The sequence below is a fragment of the Dermacentor albipictus genome, chromosome 7 (assembly GCF_038994185.2).
Source record: "Dermacentor albipictus isolate Rhodes 1998 colony chromosome 7, USDA_Dalb.pri_finalv2, whole genome shotgun sequence".
Classification (NCBI taxonomy): domain Eukaryota; kingdom Metazoa; phylum Arthropoda; class Arachnida; order Ixodida; family Ixodidae; genus Dermacentor; species Dermacentor albipictus.
This window is the reverse complement of record NC_091827.1, coordinates 107,744,785-107,750,931: the sequence shown is the minus strand read 5'-3', so window position 1 is coordinate 107,750,931 and position 6,147 is coordinate 107,744,785.

The window sequence follows — 6,147 nt, the reverse complement described above, 5'->3', positions numbered from 1 at the left end:
GCCACTGCACTCAGATGGGCCGATGAAGGCTCAGTCGCCATGGACGGAATGTTCTGTGGACGCGCAGCATCAACGGACGCGTACGTTGCTAGCGGCTCACTAGAGTTGAGGTTGCCTGCATGCGAGTCAGCAACTTGCGCGTATGTTGGGAGGGTAAGAGAGAGAGAGAAATCACTTTAGTTGAAACCGTCAAAGAGTATGGGTGATTGGGGCGAGACGCAGCTCCCCCTTTCACCGTCTACGTCCCCACTAGACGTCGGCCAGAGTTAGTTGGCTTCCGGCGGCGGCCTAGGCTTGAACGAGGACCCGTTTTTGGGATTGTTCTTCCTGGCTGCGAAGGGAGGATTCCCTTGACTCTTTGCTCACATGTAGACCATGGGAGGGGACAAGAGACGGAGGTTTGCACATGGGTGCAGTGGGTTAAGGGCACCAGTTTATTGCTGTTGCCGTCACGCAGGGCCGCGCAAGAAAACGGACTGGGTCACACCCAACGACGATTACAAGCCCATTACTAGTCATTCTTCGCATATCATTGTTCTTACCGTGATACGCCGTTGCGGATCCGCCGTTGAGGCACATTTGCCAGCGTCCGTCTCAAGGCGAACTGACTCAAGTTTGTCCAGGCGATGACACGTTGTGATGATATCAGCGATTGTAACGCGGTTTTTGATGGTAAGGGCATTCAAGGCGACTGCGCCAATGCCTTTCATGATGTCGCGTACTTTGACTCTGACATAGATGAACTCACACGGCAGCAGAGCGCAAGAACATCCTCAATATGCAATGCGTAAGTCTCCCGTGGCTGTTGTTGGGGAGTATTGAGGGTTTTCTTTGTGATACCAGAAGGAATTGCCACTATACTAAATACTTGGCGAAGCTTCGGCTTAAAGACAGTCCAGTCAGTAAAGTCTATCTCGTGGCTAAAGAACCAAGTCTGCGCCATTCCCATCAAGTAGAAGTAGACATGGCGGAGCTTGACATGGTCGTCCCAGCGATTAGCGGGACTTTGTCGCTCGTTGTCGTCCAGCCACACCCCTAAATGTTCATCACAATGACGAGCGAAGATATGGGGTCAAGATGGTGGCTGCTTAGAATATACGTGGTGGATTGCGGTGTCGGAGTGGTAGGGTTAGAAGTGAAGGGTTGGTCGACAGTGGCCGCAAGCGGTGGCCTCAACGAAGCTCCGGGATGTACGCTGAGGGGTTAGAGGACTGAGGATCGAGCATCGACGTCTCTCTGCAGAAGCGACGTCTATTTGGCACGAGTATTCGGCATGGAACCTGCAAACCCACACGCCCGAGGATGATGAGGATCCTACGGCACTGAAGATGAGGATCGATCAACGTTGAAACGACAAAATACTGGTATCGGTGCTTTCAGCTTTGCCGAATTCGGAGGACGCGCCTTTGAACACTGCGCATAAGTACAGTGTACACGACCAGTGTTAAACTGATATAAAATTTTTGAGGGGCAGCAAGCAAAGCATTACAGCGGAAAGTGCATCTGTCGCGGTGGCACAACTTATGTCGTTGCCAGTGAAACTGGCACATATTTAACGCCATGGCAAAAATCGTCTGTCACGATATCGTCGTCATGGCAGAGAGTACCTATGGCGACCTCAGAATCATTACCGCCACAGAAAATGTCTGTTGCGACTTTAGAACTTTTGGTCGTCGCGGCAGAATGGTTTGGCTGCGACATCCCTTCCGTCGTAAGATCAGAATGAATTCTCTGTGGCAACGACAGAAACTGATGCAGTACGCCAGGAACGGCCGTTGTACGACAGCAATTACTTTGGTTTGTTCGAACGTTCAGACGCACTATTTCGGAGGTAATCTGAGGTTCTTGCAATAATTAGGTCAAGTGCGATGGCTGGTGCCTTCATGTGCGATGTCTTCGTGCACGCGTAGTGTTTCTAGATCATGTTCATTTTCGAAAACGGGTTAAAGCGAAAGGCAGCCAGAACGGCTCACTCCCCGAAGGCCGTTCCCTTCATCATGCGAGCACTAGGAAAGCAACCCTTCGCGGTCATCGAGTGAGAGAGAGAAAAAAAGGGAGACGATAGGCTGATAAGTTGAGCAGATTAAGTGTTTGGTTGGCTACTCTGCAGAGGAAGATGGGATAAAAGCAGGAATAATGAGGAACCAAGAGAAGGTGAAAATTTCACCGACGATTTCGATACTCCCTAATGCGAAATTTCAGAGGAGCTCTATATGGCTTTTCATTTCGCCATGTAATTAATGGCTGGCGCAGACACTCTTTCTCGTGCGGTACGTTATAAACGAAGCGAAGTGTGGCGCGACTCCCTTGCTATCTGGGAGATCGGGAGATGGAAAGCATGGGTGACGCGTGGGCGCAATTCACAGCAGGAGCCGCACAGACCTTCACTCACGCAGCGCTTTGTTTCCATATATGGTATCGGTGGCTTCATGGGTAAACAGACGAAGCCCGCTTGTAAGCGGTAAGGAACAATTTAAAGCAAAGAAATCAAATAAAGTGAGATCACCTATCCACATACATAGTGCTCCTTAGAGAGTGCATCAGGAAGCTTATAGTTGTGGTGGGACAACAATAATTAGTCCGTTGGTAAGGCTGAAATCTAGAGGTCAGGTGAGACGGAAATTTGGAAATGGGCTAAGCTAAATTTGGGGGTGCGCCAACTGAAAACCTTAACGTGGGTCAACTAAAATTTGAGGGTGGGCCAAGTCGGAATCTCAGGTTAAGCCAACTGAAATTCGGGGATGGGCCAACTTATGTTCGCGGGTGGGCCAACATGAAATTTGAAGTGGGCCAATTAAAATTTCGGGATTGATCAACGTAACTTTTGGGGCGGGACAATATGAAATCTGGGGGTGGGCCAAGTTAAATGTAGCGGTGGGCGAAACTTAAAATTTGGGTTCGGGCCAATGTACCTTTGGACGTCGGCCAACTTGAAATTTTGAGGTGGACCAACCTCAATTTGGGCATGCGCCAAGTTGAAATCTATGTATGGACCAAGTTAACTGGGGGGTGGGCCAACTTGACATTTTAGGGTGGCCTAATGTCCAACTGAAGAATCCTGAGCGTCGCGTGAGTAAGGAACACATCGCGGGCAAGCAAGTGCGTTGAGACGCTTGGCGCTTTACATTGGGCCTTACCAAAGCGCAGCTAAAACGCAGGTGCGAGCTTGCGCGCACAAGGAACGCGGGCGTAACCCAGGCTTGACAGATTGACAGCGAGGGTGACATGCCAAAGCGGTGATGCACTCTCCCCTCACGCAACGCCTCACGCGCTACTGCCAGCGCTCGTGTGCCCATGTGACCGCTCGGCTCCGTCGAGGCGCTCTCATGCCCGGTGTTCAGGCTCAATTGGCACGATTGCACTGAAAAGGCCAAGTGCGACGAGAACATCTGCAGCGTGAAATTCGGAGAGAAAGGTTAAGCATTCTTCTCGATGGGAAACGCCATTGGTAGACGCGCTAAGCTAGGAAAAAACAAGTAAGCATAACAAAGCAAAAGCTATGTCACAGCCGAATCAAGCAATGCTTACGCATTAGGTGATAATGCTCACAATTTTTGTAGCTTCCCGTAATTGTCTTTCTAGTGGACATTCCACTTCAGCCGCTGTTAATTGGCCGGAGTCGTACAAGGGTGAAGACTGGCTGGGGTCGCCTGTGCTGGGGTCGGGGTCGCCCCGCCAATCAGCACTACACCAGGAGCCCAAATGAATTTGTTCACTAGGTGGATACTAACAGGATAACCCTCCTCCCCCCTGTATCGTATACATGAGAACGCAGTACTGCTCAACACCGTGAAATGTGCTCAAAAACTAACCTCCAAACACGAAGCAGTCTAACCGTTCGCTCGAGACATTGCGTTGCGGCACATTCTATTTACAAGAAGCGGGACTAGCAATTTCCTGCATAAAAATTGGGATGTCTGCGCAAACTTTGTTTATAGCAGCTGGTCATTTTTTTTTTCAAACGTTAGGCCATCATAGCTGCGCTGACCAGATATGATACTGTTACTTCAGGTGCTCTTAATCGTATGTAATGGAAGTAATCTTTTTTTCTGATAACGCGAGACATGGTACATATTGAGTTATGGTAAAGTTTTTCAATGACGCTTTTCGCTCGGTTGCAGTGTACACAATCATGGAGAAAGAGCTGTCGGAAGTTTCTCACTCGCATATGCACGTCGACGACGTGAAGCACAGCGTCATAGTAGCGGCCCGCAGTACGGTTGCTGAGGGCGATGTTAGCCAGCTCTTGAAAGAGCACGCTAGAATTGGCCTTCAAGGGTGTCCAGGCCTTCCATGATGCCGGTGCTCCACCAATATACATGAGAAATATTACAGACACCCTGACTACTGCAATGCATCCGTCTTTCATATTGGGCACTATAAAAGAGAAAAAAAGAAAATTCACAAGCATTCCTACAATATGTGTAGGGTTTCTTTGTATTCACTCAGTGCAACATCAAATCCTTCTCATTGCACATTTCATACTTGTTTTTGAAACGGACTGTCAGTATGGCACCTTAACACGCAACTAGAGATACAACGTATCTTATGCTTTGACGTAAGGTATGCAACATAAGCTTTCCGCATACACCCGTGTTGGAGCCACATTTTATTTTGTCAGGGCTTTGAGCAGGTGCAGATTATATTCAAGAGCGGGTTATTTGCGTCCTAATTTCGCAGCCGCATATATTCTTCTGATATCGTTTGAATTAAAAGGGTTAATGCTACTGTTCTCATAGTGCATTTATTTCTTCGTGATGAAGCTCTACAGAACGAAATATTGAGAAAGCACGAGACGAATTGACGCGATGACCGTAAACTTCGTGATGCTTTACAAGCTTGTGCAAGCTTCCATGTTTCTAAATATGTCTCTTCATAAATGCAAGCCACACACATTTTGTTTGTCTTGTTCTCGCCAATGTAGCTGTCGCTCTTTCTCAGGCCTGATTTCGCAGCACACTTGTAAATACAGCTGTCGTCCGTATAATTCATAGCGTTAGATATACGGAGTGACCAGTTTGAGGGCTTAGAGAATGGTGAAATTCTCCTGTGGCGGGCAGATAGCTTATTTGTAGTCCTTCAGCAGGAATATTCAAAGAGGTGGCCATTATTTACATGGAAAATGGAAACACATTATGAAAATTGAGCAAGAATTCCATATTTGGTAATTAATTACTTTTCGGTAGCTTATTCCAGTTACTAAGTGTAGTCGATAAGTGTGCAATCATATTCAATTATAACAAATTTTGAGGATGGCGTGGGTTTTCTATCATCATCATCACCAGCCTATTTTACGCCCACTGCAGGAAGACGCCCTCTGCCAGTGATATTGAATTCGCCTTTTATGCGTTAGCTCATTACAACTTTCGCCTGCAAATTTCCTAATTACACCACTACGTCTATTTTTCATGTTCTCGAGGGTCGTTCCCGTCCATTGTCTGTAACTCTAATGGTTCAGAGGTCATCTGCCCTATCTGCCCTGCCCATTACATGGCCTGCCCAGCTCAATGTTTTTGATGTCCACTACAATATCGGCTACCGCTGTTTGCTCTGTTCTCCATAACGCTGCCTTGTGCTCTCATAAGGCTAGGCTTAAAAATTTTCGTTCCATTACTCTTTACGAGTTGTGAGCTTCTTCTCGATCTTCTTGGTTAACCACCAAATTTGTGCCCCACGTGTTAGCACCAGTAGAAGGTAATCGTTGCGCACTCTTCTTCTTCAGGCCATGGTAAGCTCTGCCCGAATTTTGGGATGCCTGCTGTATGTACCACAACCCATTTTCCTTGTTCTGTAAGTAACCATCTCACGGTCAGGGTTCCCTGTGAGTACCTTACCTAGACAAGCGTACGCCTACACTGATTCTAGAGACTCACTGTCGATGATGAATTCTTGTTCCCTTGCCAGGCTACTGAATGTTACTTTCGTCTCCTGCATACCAACATTCAACCCTACTCTTAAGCTTTCTCAGTTAAAGTCCTTATTCATTTGTTGCACATGATCCTCAGTGTTGCTGGACAAGACAATGCCATTTGCAAATAGAACGTTGCTGACGTATTCGCCGTTGGCCCTCACTTCTATGCGATCCTAAGGATTTTGAGGTATGTGCCATCAAACCAATGGTAAAAAAAATTCACTATTTGAGTAAGT